This window comes from Panthera uncia, chromosome D1, assembly GCF_023721935.1.
Source record: "Panthera uncia isolate 11264 chromosome D1, Puncia_PCG_1.0, whole genome shotgun sequence".
Taxonomy (NCBI): Eukaryota; Metazoa; Chordata; class Mammalia; order Carnivora; family Felidae; genus Panthera; species Panthera uncia.
This window is the reverse complement of record NC_064808.1, coordinates 32,669,507-32,689,067: the sequence shown is the minus strand read 5'-3', so window position 1 is coordinate 32,689,067 and position 19,561 is coordinate 32,669,507.

Below are 19,561 nucleotides of genomic sequence, written 5' to 3'. Positions count from 1 at the left end.
CCTGGCTGAAGTCGGACGCTCAACCGACTGCGCCACCCAGGCGCCCCCCCTGCTATATATTTTTGTCCTCAGCACTTAATACTGATGAAAATAGCACACATAATTTTTACTTATGTATTTACTGTGTTGTTACTACATTGTAAGTTTGATGACGATAAAGATATTGTTTGTTCCATACAATAGTGTAACCTAACTCCACAGTACATTGTCTGCCAAATAGCAAACCCTATAAATATTGCTGGACAGATGAGGCATATGGATGTTAGAATTAATACAGTGACCTAAATCCATTAGATCCTGAAAAAATGGCTGCCGCCATGGCATAACTCCATGAAAAGACCTCTCATTTACTTTGTCACACTGAACTACATAAAATTTCTAAGGCTTTACTCTTTTAGATTTACATAAATAGAATTTCATATGGTTCAATCTATAAGTAAAATGAAATCCTGACAAATGCATGGCATTTAGTTAAATCTCCTATGAATAATATTGCTTAGTTGTTTTGTTCTTTTTTTTCCTCAAATTTGATTGCTTTTCACTTCTAATAGTTTACAAATACAATCCCCAAGTTCTAAAATGCACATATTAAGTGGGTGTCAGTAACCTAATGACAAATGGGTTGCCAGTTACTCAGAACCCAACAACTTGTGATTCAGCAATATCCCTGCAATTGAATACAGGTTAAATGCTAGTATTGATATCTTAGGGGTACAAAGCTGAACTCTGGCATGTGTGTGCTCCTTCAGCATCATGAAAAGTGATTATTAAATACCTATTTTTTCCTATTGTAGAAATATAAAAAGAAAAGTCAATATAAACTGCTGAAGATTTTGAAATATCGAGTCCAGTTCTCATTTCCCTTAAAATTCACTTTTAAGTACTTGTCCACTGAGAAGATCAGATTATTTAATAATGAACAAAACCCTAGTTTCTCTCTTTCATAGGGTCAAAAAGAAAGTAAGGAGTTAGCTCTTTTATTTGCCCTTCTGTGGCCAATGATTATCAGGGAATTTGATACTCATGAAAAATACCTTTAAAATAATATACAAATAGCCACATTTATATCCTATCTTCTCCATTATTTATTTTCAATCTACCTTAACAATAAAATGTGGCCATTATATCCAGTCTATTTCTACGAGGGTGGAAAAAACCTTCAAGTAAGATAAAAAATGATTTAAAAAAATGGCACATCCATTCATAGAAATCAGTGGGGTATGAGAAAGAAGGGGAAGTATCCTTGTAAGCTGAGGCAGCAGTTCCAGATGGGATATTGAATTGGTAATGGAAAACAAATGATAAAAAAAAAAAAGCAACATACTGATCTTCTGTGATGTGGTCAGCCACGTGTTAGGTTTTTGTTTTTGTTTTTGTTTTTTTTTCCCCTAACCAACCTATTAGGTAAGTTTTTCTATCATTGTGTTTACTCTGCATTATCATATTGCAAAGTCAAATCTGAAAGAAAATAACCTTCTTTCAGGTTTTAGCTATTATGGTCTATGGTTCTCAGGCATTTCATAAAAAATGTCTTCTCTTAAGATGTGTAAATTCATATGTTTTCTATATATATTAAAAAATAAATCAAAGTTTCATATTCCTTCATTAGCTTTAGAGAAGAGAGAATCTCATGTTAAAATATTCCTGTTGACAGAGATCTGGGAATATTTATCAAGTAGAAAGTTATCTGTATAACTGTAGGGACTCATTACATGTTAAATAAGACACTGAACATTAACAGTTAGCATACGCTTTTATGTATTAAAATTATGTTATATATTGGCTATATCATAGCTATAAAAATAAAGGGCACCACTCTAACACATGTCTACCTCCTAAGATAAAATATTTCTCTTACATGTAGCACTGACAGTGATTTGAGTTACATGGTATGGTGTGGTTATTTGACAAAGTAGCAATTTAGGAATGCAGATTTTCAAATTCTTGTTATGTGGTAGTGAAAACCAATCTATAACGTAAACTCTGGCAAATTTCAAATTAATGCAAGTAAGTCACAAGTTAAGGCCAGTAAGCCACGTAAATTAGTTCCCGATATGCTTAATTTACAGTGATTCTAACTAGAATAAAGATTTTATGATTTGAACTGTGTGTTTTAAAATCTATCATCTGTGAGGAGAATGTGGTATTGGAATTTAGACGTCTGTACTTAGGTTAGTGTTCTAGTTCTGAAAATTTACAGACTGGCCATTGCTGAGAAAAGAACTTAAATTTTCTTAGCTTCATCATATTAGATAAGGGGTGACAGATCTGTTAGTAATGGTTATTGCTGGTGCTGGAATTTACCAACCTTGAGAGTAAAGCAGATTGCACATGTGGTAAAAAAAGCATTTTGATAATACATAGTAGACATAGTTGACCTTTTCAGGGATACAAATTATACTTTTCCCCTCTACACTCAAACATAATTCAAAGTAGCTGGGCTCAAGGATATGACAAAAGTACCTGTATGGACCTCCTCTCTCCCTCGCAAGGGAAACTTGAATCATTTGAAGCGAAATATGTATGAATGTGCTTTCCAAATGGCAAAGGGCTAAAATACTATGTGTTTTTACTAATTACTATCAGATAACCTCAATTTTAGAGCTCTTTAAACAGTATGATAATGTAATATACCAGCTTCTGGCAAAACGTTTCCTAAAATATTTCTGGTGTAACTCAAGTTGCATTTTACTTCTCCTCTGACCTCAGCTCCATCTTGCAGGGGTACCACTGTGACCACTGGACTCGAGAGTCTCTAGGCAGTGTCAGCTGTGAAAGGATCCGTAACTAGAATGTGCCCTGGTGTAAGCGTCCTCAGAAGAAGTCTTTAGCCATTGCCTCAGAGAAGTTGGTATATAAATACTCCAGCTTCTTCACCTGTTGGAGGCTTCATTATTTCCTTGGGAAGATTAAGCTTTATTTGCCTTCATTGCTTGCTACAAAACATCCTTTATTGTCTGCTATCCTTTTCCCTTGAAAGGTATACCAACAGATACTTGAAAAAGACAAATAATGAAGTGGGTGCCTTCTATAATCTTCCTATTTTGAGGGAAACATAATAGAAATGTAGACTTCAAGTGAGTGCCCTTGCCCTTGTCCACTGCCTTCTCAGTTGACCAATGCTCACTGCTACCTCTTTGTCTCCTCCATGCCCTTGCCTCCAGTAATTCAATCTCTCAACACCACTGTCTACTCTCTTGTTTATGTTAGTTTGGACGATAGCTACAAAATATTCATTCCTTACATCCTTAAAACTCACCTTCAATGCTAGGAATAAAAGGTTCTCTTTAAATTTAGTAAGACTGCCAGTTTTGAGAGCCTGCTCTATGCACTGAGATGGACATTTTATAAATGGTTTTTTTTTTTCATTTCATTACATATTAAAAACTAATTTAAGTTAGTTAGTATTTATTATATTTATTTTGCAGAAAGGTAACAGGCTCAGACAATTTAATAATTTCCCCCAAATCACCTAGCTATTAAGTGAAATAGTCAGGTTTCAAACTTAAGCATGTATATAACCTACAGTTTTTCCATTATATAAATGGAGTATATATAAATAGAGTATATATACTCCATTTCCTCAAAAATAAATAAACATATTTTGGCATATACACACAAAGTTAAGAACAACTTGTCAATACTTAATTGTAGGTATTCAGTATTGGAGTCCTTGTAAATTCTGATTAATAAATACCCAATCAGTGGATCTCCCAGTTTTCCTAGTCACAGACCCATTTTTCATAAGCTATGTGCCACGGGGACATTTACCTAATTTCTCTAGGTCCCAGAAAATTAATAGTAAACAAAACAAAATGGAGGGTAAAAACAGTGCCCGCTTAATGGTATCAGTCTAAAGATCCAATGAAATAGAAAATCTAAAGTGCTTGACATGATTCCTGGACCAGAATACATCAATCAAAACTGGAAATATATATTTTTTAATTTTTTAATTTATTTGTATTTTTTTTGAGGGTGGTGGAGGGACAGAGGGAGAAGGAGAATCTTAAGCGGGCTCCACACTTAGCACGGAGAATGAAACGTGGGGCTTGATCTCAGTAACATGAGATCGTGACATGTGTTGAAATCAAGAGTCAGACACATAACTAACTGGGCCACCCAAGCACCCCTGGAAATAATTATTATTAATGATCCAAATTAAAAAAAAATGGTTTAATGGTATACTAAGAAGACATTGAAAAGACAGAGGGTGTGAGCTATATAGGTAGGCAATTCTATTACCAGAATAGAGGAAAAAAAAAAAAAACGAACTTCCTATTCTTCACTTACTAAAATTTAAACTCTGTTGAAGACATTTCTAGAAATTCTTTCATCAGTACCTTTGAGGAAATAAGTAGTATGCTGATTCAGCAGAAACCACATTTCCTTGGGATACATGAATCCTCAGAGAATATTGTATCATAAATAAAAGTCTTTTTCACAAATTCAAATGTTAAATCCAAGCAAATTAAAAATAGAAACAAAACCAGATTTCATCATGTAGAATGAAAAAAAGAAGTGTTATTAAGGTTAGATCTATTCTGCACTTTTGCAACAAATAATTTTCCTTCAGGTGGCAAATGCAGACACAATTCACAATGGTCTTTCTGTGATACATTAGACACTAACATTCTGACCATAAAATAAGTGCAAATAAAGCAAAAAAAAAAAAAATCCATGAACAGAATTGTCTTTCCAGGACAGAGTTTGGAGATTCATTTTAAGAAAAGCAAAGTTGACTTTAAATAGAAAACACTTTCAAGAAAACACTGCATTTTTAATTTTCTTACACTTTGGAAACATCCCAAATGGACACTTAGGAAAATTTACATGCATTGCACATCAGTCTAAAATCACAGAGAACAGTCCTGTCAGATGCCACTCATCCTCTTAGGATAAGCAACGGATTGGAGATGACTGAGAATATGATGCGGAAAGCAAATGACACTTTCGTTTTCCAGAGTCACTGCTGGGTTGAATGTGAGTGTAGAGTGGATAGGCTGAACATGTGTGCACTTCATCTCTGACTATTCAGTACTCCCAGCCCGAATTGTCCTTCATCTCATCCATTTATCAGATGCTAATGGTAACATAATATCACAGACCTGGCTGGTTTTGTTAACTCAATTGAAGTTGAAGTTAGAGTGCCACAAACATCACAGTATAATACAGTGTGACACAAGGTCAAGAATACTAGTTCTGTTTACTGTGTAAGACAGGAGGGTGCTCAGAGCTCCTTCACAAGGATTTCCAAACACTTTCTGGGAAGTCTGCAAGAAGGGGAAAACTTTCAAGCCTTATTGCCTTCAGGGCTTCAGGTGTGCATGGAGACAGGGTTGGGGAGAAGAACTAAACTGTGACAAATTATCTTCTTCCTTCTAAAAAAAAAAGAAGAAGAAAGAAAGAAAAAAAAGAAGGAGGGGGAAGGATAGGATGAGGTGGGAGAAAAAAGTCTGAAAGGAAAGAGGAAGATATGTGCTGCTGAAGTGGAATCAAGAACACCAATACTCCGTCCATCTCCCCTCCTCACTACAATGGTTCATAGCATTGTTGTTTATTAGCTAAATTAATTACATGCTAAGAGACTGATTATACAAATGGACAAGGCCAGACCATATATAAACACAGACTTGTGGGGCACCTGGGTGGCTCAGTTGGTTAAATGTCTTGATTCTTGATTTAGCTTCAGGTCATGATCTCACATTTGTGAGATCAAGGCCCATGTAAGGTCTGCACTGACAGTGCAGAGCCTGCCTGGGATTCTCTCTCTCCCTCTCTCTGCCCCTTCTCCTCACTCTGTCTCAAACAAACAAACAAATAAACAAACATAAAACAACCAAAAACATAGAATTTGTAACCTGTAGCAACCAGCCCAGGAAGCCAAACCACACAATCTGCAAGAATCCGCTCAAAATGGACAAAACTTGGTCAATAACTGCCAGTTTACTCATTTCTGCCCGTATTTCCTACTTAGGCTGATGCCCAATGTATTCCACTAAACAATTAGATAGGAGGTCCTGCATCTAGTCAGCCAGCCTTTAGCTCGCTAGCTTCACCACACAAACAATCTCTAATCGGGGCACACCTGAAGCCTACTCTTTTTGTTTCCACTATAAAGGTTCCCCAGCTCCCCTGTCTGCCTTTAAGTCTTGGCCAAGTCATGGCGGCTAATTCCCTTGTTTAAGCAAACTCTGCATAAAAGAGCTTTGGTTTGTTCTCATTTGAGTGGTATCCACTTATTTCTACAACAAATTTATTGAAGAGTCTCCTTGATTGAACCAATCAATCAACAAGATGCTACCACTGCTTAGGCTAAACTGTCAGGGAACATTAAATTTCACTAATTCTTTCTGAAACAAAGACACAGTTTAAGAAAGTTTTACCTTGGGATACTAAGTGTGACTACCAGACTTTATGCTAATTATTTCATTTAATATTCATGACATCTCTAGCAGATAAATTATTACTCTATTTTATGGATGAGGAAACTGAGGCTTAGAATGGTAATTAACTTTACTATAATTGTTTTAAAAACCCTGGGATTTGGCAGAGTTAATATCTGAACACAATTCGGACTGACTCTACAGCCAAGATCTAACTTACTCCAAGCAGGCAAGAATAGTGCAGTGATTAAGAGATTAACTGCCTGGACTGATTTCACTAGCTGTAGATACTTGTACATGTTGCTTCTTCATTTTGTTCGTCAGTTTTCTCATCTGTAAAAGGAGGATAAAATAATCTCTAGCATAAAGGAATGTTATGATAAGGAAATTGCTGCATATAAAGCACTTAGAATAGTACCTGAAGGTAGAAAGCTTTCCATCTGTGTTAGTCATTATGAAGAAGGAGAAGGAATCTGAGGAGGAGAGCAAGAAAAAATATGCTCTGCTTTCATTCTTTTCTCATGGGTAGAACTTCTACTTTTGGGTGGTATTTGTATCCCAGATCAAAAATGGATTGATTTAAAAAAAATCTTAGGGGCGCCTGGGTGGCCCAATCCATTAAACATCCAACTCTTGATTTTGGCTCAGGCATGATCTCACAGTTCATGTGATGGAACCCTGCCTCAGGCTCTGCACTGACAGTGCAGAACCTGCTTGAGGTTCTCCCTCTCCTCTCTCTCTCTCCGCCCAACCTTGCTCCTGCTCTCTCTCTCAAAATAAATAAACTTAAAAAAAAATGTCGCAGAAAGGGTTATATGGTAGCCTCAGCCAAAATAAGCCTAACTTGATTTATGTTTCATGCACTGGTCACAATGCTTCCACCAACCCTTGATCACTAACTTCAGTGTTGTTTCCATGGGAAATGAATGTGTCCTGAGGTCTCTCACTCCCACACCCCCAGCTTTAGGGAACCTCTTCACCTCTTCTAGAGGAGTAGGGATGGAGCTGGAAGGAACACCCAACACAGGTACAACAGTTCTTCATAAACTTGAACAACTTGTTAAGAGGGTAAACGCAAGGCTATGCCTTTTATCCTAATTTTCCAAATTAATTCTCCCTTTTGTATTCTGTTTGGATTACCCACAGGGTTGATGAAAATTTAGAAGCATCTACCCTAGTGCACTGTCTGGTTTTGATTCTTCACAAGTACCTCGACTTAAAATAAGAAGCTTTGAGCTTCAAAGAAAGAAACTAGCAAAATACTTTAATTTTTCAAGATGTGTTTTATTTTCAAACTCCTTTGTGTTTCAGAAAGCAAAAGTGTCAAGAAAAAAATGACTTAAAACTGTACTTTGAATTGTTATGGCTTATCATATTTGGAAAATAAGCCCTTTTATTTTTATCTCCCTTGTGCCTATCTTAATACCATTTCAGAGACCACTCAGGATTTTCCTACCCAAATAATGAAGGCTTCAAAATATCTTTAAAGAAACAAAAGAGAAAACGCATAATTCAGTAGCATTTTCAAATTTTAATCTCAAACCCTCCTTAATGTCTTGCCAGCAGATGTTTTAACAGGCCTTGGTCAATAAATAGAACTCATGATTGATATCAGTTGTTTTGTAGATTTTCTGTGATAAATCCTGATAGTGGTTGTTACCTTGGCAATATGAAATTAAAACACTGATGAACAATTGTTTTTCTCTCAAGTGATAAAAACTCTATGAATAGATAGGAAGCATCCTCACTGTGTACAGAGAGACTAACTGGAAAAAGAAAGGACTCTGAGGATTGAATTTCAGCTATGCTGCTTGCTTGCATTGTGACCTTGAAGAAAATATTTAAACTTCCTCATTTTAAGTGGAGGAAAGCAATAATTAACTTGAAATACTGTTTTTAGAGATATGTACGGCACATATAACACTCATACAGTCTATGCCAAATATAAGTTATCTAAGATGAAGTTACTGCCATTCTTCTTTTTATCCTCATAACAATCAGCTCTCATTTCTAGAATGTCCAACTGCCTTGGATTGACAAATCTAATTATAAATATTGAGACAAACTAGGTTCAATCTAGACTGAAGAATTGGGCATTGCTGATAAATACAGGAACACTTTTTGTTAATTTGCATTACAGATATCTAGTCAGAGAAAATGAATTAATATTTATTAAGGCTCACCTGTCAGGAAGTGCCATGATGTATTTTGGGATACATTTGCTCTTCCATTTGCTCCTTGTCAGCTCAACTCCCCAAATAAATATACAACCTAGAGTGTAGCAACAGTGTTAAGAAAAACTGCATACCCCATCTTCCAGTGAGATTGCTCTCTACACGTTCAACATATTTAAAAGTTTGGAGTTCATACCACCAGGTCTAAATATTTATCCACATTATTTCTTTTAATCCTTACAACACTTCCATCAGTAGATGATATTTTACTTACAATTGAGAAAATGACATTCAAAGATAGTAACTAATTTGCCAATAGCTATTAAGCTCAGAGGGGTCAGAGAATGTCATAGACAAATCCAAGATAGACACAAACACACACACCGTATATATATATACATATATACATACATGTGTATGTGTGTGTATACGTATATATACATACATATGTATATAGGTATATACACACACACACACTTATGCATAACTACAATGTAATACTACTAGTTTTTCAGTGGCATAATAAGGAAGTCTAAGTAAAAAATGATTATTAGATCATGGTAAAAAATGATTATTAGATCAACTACAATAATAGTTCTCTTAGGCCAAAATGAAAATTTGGAATCCTTAATATTTTATTGTAAAATTTAGTGCTAGACACCTCTATGTGCATTAAACCTATGCATTAATTTATTTCTTACAACCTCCCTGTATTATATTGTTGTTATCCTTACTTTATTCATCATGGAGAAATTGAGGCAGAGAAAAAAAAATTGCCCAAGGGAACACAGCTAGTAAATGATGGAGGTTGATTTGAACAGAAATTACCAAATTCATCCTGAAACCTTTTCTACCATGCAGTGTTGCCTCCAAACATGTCCTTGATTCACAGAATAATAGTTTGCCTTAAAGGATAAAACATGAACATGTAGATTGTTTCATCTAAATTATTATCATCTAAAATATGACAAATAAGGAGCAGTGATCAATTTGAACATAAGCAAATCCAGTTCCTCATATCTCACCAATGCCTGGTCACAGACGTTCGAGTTAGGGCTGGTTTGTGTTGTATAGCTATCTATCTCCCCCATGCAATAGATTTGGCCTTATTTTTTTTCCGTCCTTTATCCTTTCACAGCACATACAAACACAGATGACACACACACACACACACACACACACACACACACACACATATATACACTCACAGTGTTTATTACCCAAAATTAAATTACAATTGTAGTTTATGTTACTTTATAAACAAACTTTTATAAACAGTTGATCAAATCAACTTTAAAAGTACAAATTTTTAGTTGTTATAATAAAGAATATATCTGGATTTTGTCCTTGGTTCCTAACACTAAACTTAAAAAACTCTTATAATTTCCTAAAGGATAAGAGTATGTTTTGTCATTCATAATGAGCCCCTTGACCACATCTGACTAGGTGACTTCTGATGGTCCCTTGGTTTCAAGAGCGTATATGGCTGGGTAAGTGATTAGAAGGCTAGAACTTTCAGCCTCAACCCTTTCCTCCATTCCTATCTCTGGGGAGAAGACAAGGGTTGGAGACAGAGTTCAATCACACAATCCCATAATAATACTTCAACAAATATCTGGACACCCAGAGCTCAAAATGCTTCTTGAATAGTGAATGCATGAATGTGCAAGGAGGGTGACAGACCCTGACATAGGGAGCTCCACATCTAGAATTCTCTCAGAATTCTAAGTGTTTGATCCACTTGGCTGTTCCTAAATCACAACTTTTATTATAAAAATGGAATTGTAAATATTGTTTTCCTGTGTCATTCAAAGTTCTGTGTCATTCCAGCATATTACTGAAAGTGATGGAATCATAGGAAACCGCATATTTACAAAGGGTTGGTCAGCAGTGCAGGTGGCTCTCATACTTGTGACCTGTATCAGAAGTGAGGGCAGTCTTGTGCAAGACTTGACCCTTGAAACCTGTGGAACTTGACATCAGCTCCTAGTGTCAGAACTGAATTAAACTGCAGGGCACAGGTTGTTGTCAGAAAGCACTGTTGTCAGAATAGTTGTTAATAAAAGCATACGATAAAAAGTTTCAGTGTCAGAGAACATAACGAAAAAAAGAAAACATTTGAATCAGGTTACTCAAAAAGACAAATCAATATAATTTTGGAAAAGTGCAATTTATGTCACATGTATCCTTTATCTAAGGTTTTGTGACATTAAAACTCTTTCATCCCTAAGAATTGTGACTCTACTTAGTCATCAGCCTCATTCACCAGCCTCGATTCAAATGAACTGTGATTATTTCCAAAAACAAATTTTTACTTTAAACATAAAATTGTGCAATATTTGAGAATATCCAAAATAATTTTCTTAAGGAAATGCTGGAGTTTGTGGAAGGAAATGAATCTCCTAAGCATCTCTAACCAGACAAAAATGGAGCATGGATTGTTAACGACTCACAGATAATGAGAATAAGGCCACGGTCACCACATGCCAGTGCTCTCTGGAGCTGCTGGGGTTGTGCTAGCATGTATAGAACATATGGGGAGCTTGTACCTCCTGGTGGAGGTAATGGATTAAGGGGTTGAAAGTGAGTTCATTCAATCTCAATATAATCTCGTTCACTGTATATTTTCATGTCTCCCTAATCTCAAAATCCTAGATCTAAACTATACCAGCTAATGTACCAGTAGAGGAAGAAAATGGTAACCTGCTCAGATGCTTGATGGAGCAGCACCCTGCAGTCCTAGAAAGGACTCAGGCTTCAGAGTCCGAAGATGTGGCTTCAAGTCACCACCACTTAATAAGTGGAATGTATGCTAAGTCACTTACATTCTCTAAGACTCAAATTTCTGATTGAGAAAGGGGGGGCAGTAAATTATACTTCACAGGGTTTTAAAAGAATCAAGTGTAGTAAGCTCATGAAAGTAATCTGAAATGTAAAGCTCTCTATAAAATTTTGACTTATTTTACTCTTATTCACATAGCTTATATTTTTCATGCTGTACATGTCATATAGTCAGAATAATTAATAACCTTTCCAGGTATAAAAATAAATATATTACTGACTTAGTACCAATTTTCAGAAGAAAAAATCAGAAAAAAAAACACACAACGAGGAGAAAAATAACCCCACGATATCTGATGATCTGAGGTAACTTTTATGTAACCAGAGATAATGGTAAAAATAGTAAAGGCAAAAAGTAAAATAGTAATATCACTATTCATAACAATATATTTTTTTAATCATGCTTTAATGATTAAAGCATGTATGCTGTCTCTGTGTCACCAATGTGTTCCACATTACTGATCCAGAATCAAAATTGATAAACTATCATTTATAACAAAGGAGCACTCTGGAAAGCAATTAGGCTAGGAATTCAAATAACTGAATTTCAGCACTACTTTTGGGATTAGCATTGGAAATATTTAATTCTCCACTGCCAATTATTCAACTAAAAAATGACATAATTATCCATGGCCAAATGATCTCAAACCCATTAAACCTTTAAAATTCTGTGATATTTGGAAAAGAAATAAAATTCTGTGATATTTGAAATTTGCTTCTAGTATCTAAATACAATGTTAGTATAATTGGCATATTTATGTATTCCACTTAACAACATAACATCTTATATTACTTTAGTCAACATGTGCTTTCACATCCACATTTCTTTGATCCTTGAAATGAAGCCAGTGAAAAAAGTGGGACAAAGAATATTATTCTCATCTTACACATGAAAAAGTGAAGTAGAAACTAACACAGACACAGATTACTTTATTTGTGCAAATCATACACTCTAAATTGTTTAGACTCTATACCAGTTTATAGAGTTGTATGTCCTTCATTCCAAAAGATATCTATCAAAATGTAAAATGTATGTGAATATTTAGTTCAAGCAAGTATAACAAAATATCCAGGAGTCCAAGGTTGAGGTTTTGATTTTCACTAAATCTGGCAATTTCTTTTGACTTCTCTTCTGTGGACTCCAGTCCCACCCATTCTGAATAAATGAACTATTGGGTGCCATCAAGATCATGTGAATTTCTGAAGACGATTAAGTGTACCATCATCACTCACTTTTGGAAACTAGCCTCAAGAAGCACATCTTGGTCAATGAGAAGATTCATCTGTGCATGTATGGAAGGCAGGCATCTAGTCCTATCACTTTGACTTCTGTTGAGTCTGAGTTTAATGCACTTTCTTGTCAAGCTCTTGGTACAACAGCTAATGGAAATCCCACAACATTAAAAGGGTTAGGATCTTGGGTTAGACTCTTAACCTTCTGCTAGGATTTGATGGATAACTTGACATTTTAAAAGCATACTTTTCAGCTCAGGTTATTTGAAATGAGAAATCCAAGGCTAGGGTTAATGAAAATAGATTCCACCTTTCTCTCAAACTTAGTGTTAGAAGAACAGTATGTTTCTTTCCTTTCTAACAATAAATGACTAATGATCACCTAGGCACCAATGAGGAAGGAGAGATGTTAACAAATGTAACTCACTATGACAACGGTTTGAAACAGCTATGGCATCTCAAGGCAGCTAGTGAAAACATGTTAGAGCAGCTGCAGCTATTTTTTTTTTCTTTTTGTCACATTTGAGTTACAATGATCCATAAAATTCTTCTCACCACAGCCAGTCCAGTAGCAGAGGGCATTTGCTGGCATTTTCAGGAAGTCAACCTCAGTAGCTCATGTTTCCATGTCAGGGTGGTACCCAAAAGCATACATAGAGCCCACAGTGTTACCCAAAATTGTTTACAAAAAATTAGAATAGAAAATTTTTTTAAAAATCGATATAAAATAAAGCAAAATGCTACAAAGCAGAAAGCAAACTAGGAACAAAAAGCAAACTCTCAAGAGCTAATATGTTAACAATGACATATATAAAACAAAATAATCGAATCTAGTCCACTTGGCCATTGTGGGACTTATATCAACATGTGACATAAAATCTCTTCAGAATAAAGTGAAGTAAATAACTTGTCCACAACTGGTATGCTGCAGAGTAGAGATCGAAATTTAGGTTCTCTGACTGCAAAGTAAAAATTAAGACTGCCATAGCAGTTTGCTTTTCACCCAGGAGTACTGGCCCGGGAACAAGAGGATCAAATTTAAAGGACTGGAATTAGGGGCATCTGGGTGGCTCAGTTGACTAAGCTCCCAAATCTTGATTTCGGCTCAGGTCATGATCTCATGCTTTGTGGGTTTGAGCCCCACACTGGACTCTGCACTGACAGTGTGAGGCCTGCTTGGGATTCTCTCTCTCTCTGTCCCTGTCTCTGTCTCTGTCTCTCTCTGTCTCTGCCCTTCCCCTACCTCAAAATAAATAAACTTAAAAAAAAAAAACAAAACTAAGCACTGGAATTAGTCAAGAGCAAACAGAGAAATTCTTCGTAGTGCAAAGGAATCACAGTCAAAATATGATTGAATGTCAACAAAAATAACTTGCAAAATCAGCTATAAACAAGACATATATCTATGCCATATATAAGGAATACATATTAAATGTGTATATATATGTGTATATATATATATATATATATATATATATATACATCTAGCTAAAATCAAAATATAAAGTAATGTCAAAGCAAGTTTTATTCTTTTTTTTTTTTAATGTTTATTTACTTTTGAGAGAGAGAGACAGAGCATGAGTTGAGGAGGGGGAGAGAGAGAGAGGGAGACACAGAAGCCAAAGCAGGGTCTAGGCCCTGAGCTGTCAGCACAGAGCCCAACCCAGGGCTCAAACTCACGAACCCGTGAGATCATGACCTGAGCCAGTCGGACGCTTAACTGACTGAGCCACCCAGGTGCCCCAAAGCAAGTTTTATTCTTAAAACACAAGAGCAATTTCAGTTTCCAGAGTAGAGTTGAATGAAAAAAGCACAAAGCCGTAAAGCAGGAACAAAACAGAAAGAGGGCCTTATCAGACTTTGTAAGTTATTCTGACTTTTACTCTGAATGATATGAGAAGGTTTTGTTGAATTCGGAGGGGAGGAGTGACATATGTAAATTACATTGAAGTAGAATTCCTCTCATTCCTGTTAAGGAAGAATCCTTTTAAGGTGGCTTCAGAAAGATCAATTAGGATGTTCCTGTAATAATCAGACCAACATGGTAGTGCTGAAAGTAAAACAGACAGGACTGGTTGGAGGATCCACTGTGGGGTCTAAGAGAAAGAGAAGCATCAAAGATGATTCCAAGTTTTGGTTCATCATTTTGTTTGGTTTTGTCTGAATAGTTTCCACAGATGAGGAATCCTGTGGGAGGAATAGTTTGGAGGGTGTCATTGACTTTGACGGTTCATGTGTAATCATGGAAAGTGGCCCTGAGCAAGGAAGAGGAGTGAATAAATGTAGCACATTGTTCCATTGAAGTGGTTTCCCAGTCACAGGATCGTCTTGTGAACTGGGTTTTGTGCACACAGCATGGATAGGCAGGGATAAGAGCAATCATGCTGACATCGCAGGTATAGCACAATCGAGTGTGTCGCACTGAGGAACTAATTTTATGAGTAGTTAAGGACAATTACAGGCAAAGCCCTACTTTGTCTCATGATAACATTTAAAAATTGAATATCCTGCAAAATGATAAAAAAGATAATGGTAGGGAGGTGGAGGGTCAATAAAACTTTGACAAACTAGAAACCAAGTAAATTAGAATCATTAGCTAAGAATCCTACCCTAACAACATAATCCTAGCACCTCTCAATGATTCTTCTAACAGGTATAAATGAAAAACCACCTGATGATAACATGCATTTTTCCCCAATTTCACATTAGTTAAAAACAAGAAAAATAATGATTGTTAAGATAGCCAATATGAATGGATGCTGAACTTGTCCTGGGTCTTTTCTATGCACTTTTCACACATGTACTCTTTCTATCCTCACAGTATACCTATGAGGTGCAATATATGATCATTTCTGTTGTATTGATGAAAGATCTGACACAAAGAACTTCCCATAAACTGGAGTATATAATTTACTAGAGTCAATAGATATTCAGATCAATCCCCTTGAACTGCAGAAGTTGAATCTATCATAATGAGAACTGATCCTCAAAATGACAAGCCCAAGACCCTGGAAAAATCCTAATTTTCAAAGAGTTTATTGGTAAAAGAAACTGATCATTTGGGGCTTAGAAGGATTACAATTTACAGCTACCAAGAGAATAAAGGTATCCTATCTATGCCAGATAGGGAGGAAAGGAAGTGGGCTGAACTTCTATTACTTATGTTAATAAGGACATTTGATTTATTCAAATATTCATTTCAAAAATTCTGATTTATTGGGGATGAACTGAGTAAACAATCCTGTCAGTTCAGTTATATTTTAGCGACAGGGTTTCTTGACAGGTATCTTATCTCAAGGAACATAAAATCCTTTCATTCTCTTTACCAATGTCGTGCTTCATTTTTTGAAGTTCAGTTTCTCACAAATAAGAACTATGAGAAAATGTAGGAAAATCTAGGTATCCCAGAAAACTGAGATAAAAAAAATTATGTAATCCTTGAGCATGGAAAGAAATCATAAAAAATTGGTTTTAACATCTTGTTGATAACAGGAATATGCAGATAATACCCACTTCGTCAAAAAAAAAAGGATATAGAAAAAAAATCAGCAAACATTATACAAGGGTCAGATGATATAAATAAACAGCTATTTATAGGATATTTACCAAGAATATTTTATTAGAGAACAATTTTTATGTTGTATTAAATGAAACAAAAGAGACACAAATCTATTTATGTTGGAATTCGAATCATATTTTAAAGATATATCACATAAGATATGTGAATATATTCTAGTCACTCTTGTGTTGTGAGAAAAGGGAATACAGTGTTCTGTAATTTTCTTTCAGTTTTTTGTCATCGTTACTAGGAAAATACATTACTTCTTAAAGTCTTTTAACAGACATTTTAAAACAATATATAATAATGAAATACATAATATGTCTTCCTTTAGCTTTCCACAAGTGAGTCATATATTATACTCTCTTGTAAACCGTGAGAAATTCATGAAAATGAAGCTGAAAATGAAATCATTCCTTTGGTGCCAGTGGTTAACAGGTGCTCCCACCAATCAAATGTAAGTTAAATACGAAGGTGTGCTTAGTGTCACAACTCACAACTTTACTTGAAGTATCAAAACTTACAGTGTAAACTCAAATAATTGTATTTGGAGAAAGCTTAAAATATAGTTTCTGTGGGAGCTACTGGGGGTTAGCTTAGCTGGTTAAGCGTCTGACTCTTAATTTTTGTTCAGTTTGTGATCCCATGGTTTGTGGGTTTGAGCCCCACATCAGGCTCTGCACTGATGGTGCAGAGCCTGCTTGGGATTCTCTCTCTCTCCCCCCCTCTCTGCCCCTCCCCTGCTCGTGTTCACTCACTCTCAAAATAAATACACTTTGAAAAATATATATAGTTTCTGTGGGTTATGGCTAGTGCCAATTTGAAACAAGCTGTTCACAGGGAGAAACTGAGCTTTCAAGAAAAGAGAGCTTAGTTTCTGGAAACCCTGAGCTCCCCATCTGGGAAAGGAGTAGGGTGGTTTAAATGCCTGAGGTCTCTAGGTCTGATCCTTTACCTATCACTTTATTAGAATCCTAGCCACAATTTTATTGTCAAACATAATAATTTATTTGTTCTAAGTGAGTTATTTTGCTTTCATTACATAATTACATTTCATATTATAATAACACATTGACATTGAAGGCCACTGAGGTCTTATTTTCAAGTTCAATAAAATTCCTAAGGAAAGGCCAGACTCTTCTATAGATCTATCATTAATACTCTTAAGTGAACAGCAGTCTTTAAAGCCCACAGGTTGTTTAATTACCTAAGTATATGTTTCCAAGCAAGGTCCACACTCTATTTAATAATTCATGTAGTGACAAATAAGTGAAATGATTACTCATTATATCCTCTTCTGTCTATATATAAAATTTAGATTTCTTCTTCCTTCTTTCTTTCCTTCCCTTCCTTTCTTCATTACTTTAACTGAAAACATTTATGTTATATTATAGACCAGTACATTTGCATATTATATGTTTTATATATAAAGATATATACACATATTTATGAGATCTCAGTATAGTGACTAAGGCAGTCACATTTATAGAAACTAAAAAGCAATTTTATGAGATTTTCTAGGGAACTGATTTTTCCTCTCTTAACATTACCTAGGGCATTTCTATTGGTTGCACAATTGAAGATAGCCCAGTGTCACGAACTTACATGCTATTCACTGGAAAGAGGAAACAGGAAGTGGACTACTAGCAGCTATTTGTCTGTTTAAGGGTACGATTGAGAGGCTGTACCAATCACAACTGCTCAGTTCTAGCTGCCAAAATTTAACACACGGTAATGTCCAACTTCAAGGGAGGATAGGAGGCTAATAACGGTAGTCTCTAGCTAAATTATACATGCCCAGTTAAACCTTAGATATTCTACTACCAAATTGAAGACGAGGAGAATGAATGTTGGGATATATATAACTATCTTTGACACATTACCTTATTTTAAAAGTCAAGTGTCTGGGATTCAGGGGGAAGAAGGAATGGCAGAAAATGTGTAAACATCCCTTAGAGAATTCTAAGTAGCACTACTTTTAGATTTCTGCCTTCATAATTTATTTCCTTGGAACAATACGATATATAACATCTGTCATTTTTTTTTTTTTAAACCTTGAGCCTTGTGGGTCCTGAAAACTCTATCTATAGGCCAAAATTGGACAAAAATAACTTTAGCCAACATTATTTTAAGAAAACATATTTTATTTGCTAATTATCAATGCCTATTTTTTTTTTACATTTTTTAAATGTTTATTTTTAAGAGAGAGACAGAGTGTGAGTGGGAGAGGAGCAGAGAAAGAGGGAGACAGAATCTGAAGCGGAGAGCATGATGCGGGGCTCGAACCCACAAACTGTGAGATCATGACTTGAGTTGGACACTTCACTGACTGAGCCACCCAGAAGCCCCTCTCAGTGTCTATTTTTTAAACTAATGAAATATTATCATGTAGATTAGTATAATGTAATCATTTTAATAAGAACCAATTTCTCAGACTTGAAAATTAACAGATTCCTACTTGGAAACAGAGCATTAGGTGACATGTGGGGTGAAAATAGGTTTGATTTACACAAAAATCATATCTGAACATCAACATTCCCAAGAAAGAAGGGAAGTAAGAGAAAAGTTAGAAAAGTAGTCTGGTCTTATTTGGAGCAAAATAAGAAGTGTAATTTAATGGAAAACCCATTAAAGAGTAGCAGCTCTTCACACTGCAACAGAAATGCATTCTTATCTAGAAAAGAAGAATGTATGGGACGATGGGAGGGATAACACTCAACATGTCAAATAATTTTTTATGTAGAACACAGTGAGTGGTGTCTTTTCCTTCAGTAAAAGAAGAGTGAGTTCAAACAATGAGATACAGGGCACAGAGACCCAGCTGTATATATATGCTCCATAGCAGTGGTTCCCAAATCTGGATTTTTCTTTCTAAAAACCTAGAGTCCTATTTATCATAATTACAAATTAAGTCCAGTTGTAAAGCTGAACCATGCCTACAGGTTTTTCTTGGCTATTAGTTTTCAGTCTTAACACCCCAATTAGTACTACAGAACTATCTCTTTCTCATTGGATATGGTCTAGTGGGACCCATTAATCAGAAGTCCTTCTTCATCTATATTAAAATAATATAGGATACACAGAGGAGGCCAAAGGTGCTTTCTCTTTGTAATTAAGAGTGAAGAAGACCAGAGACCCTGTAGCTATTTCAGACCAGACCATTTATATTACTAGACCATTCCAGAAGTTTTTCCTTTCCAACCCTTCAGTGTTAATTGCTTGCCAGCCTTCCCATCAACTCTATGAAATCCTTCTCCATACAATGAAATTCTTCTAACTAAATTTAAAAAGTACAGATTCTTAAGTCAGGCCTACTGAGTGCAATATCACTAAAGAGATTTTAGTACTCTCTATATTAATGTATATGATAG